At 32.7% G+C, this 395-nt stretch overlaps 1 protein-coding gene across 1 annotated transcript in view; it reads left to right on the top strand.

Moving 5' to 3' along the window:
* The window catches only part of LOC119593391 (hippocampus abundant transcript-like protein 1), a gene marked incomplete at its 5' end in the record, with an annotated part of 103,114 nt that overhangs the window by 102,117 nt on the left and 602 nt on the right, over positions 1-395 (top strand). Inside the window, 1 exon segment of the mRNA XM_037942321.1 lies at positions 1-395.

Here is a 395-nt window from a genome sequence, read left to right as displayed (position 1 = left end):
GCGGACAACATTTCTGTCTTCGTAATGTGTCTCTCAAGGTGACAGATGATAAAGACTTTGATAATTAGTTATGAATGAGAAACTAAAAAAAGGAAAGATAGGAAAAAAATGAATGAAAAAAGTGCACACTTGCAGTGACTCCATTTTTCTTAGAGTTTGAAGCATTTGAAATGACAAACCAGCAAGAAGAGATATAGTGAAAAAAATATATATATACATTGAACTTTTGTCTTTTAGATTTAAAAAAACTCTCTCTGATAACAAACAATGTCACAAACAGAAGGGATAAAAAAAGGAATAGAACAGGTAACAGACACATTTGGTGCTGGTGGACAGGAAATGATTGATGGAAAATCTCTTCTCTCGACTTTATACAGTGTGTAAAGTGATGACAG

The sequence above is a fragment of the Penaeus monodon genome, chromosome 32 (genome assembly GCF_015228065.2).
Source record: "Penaeus monodon isolate SGIC_2016 chromosome 32, NSTDA_Pmon_1, whole genome shotgun sequence".
Lineage (NCBI taxonomy): Eukaryota > Metazoa > Arthropoda > Malacostraca > Decapoda > Penaeidae > Penaeus > Penaeus monodon.
This window is presented reverse-complemented; position numbering and strand designations above follow the sequence as displayed.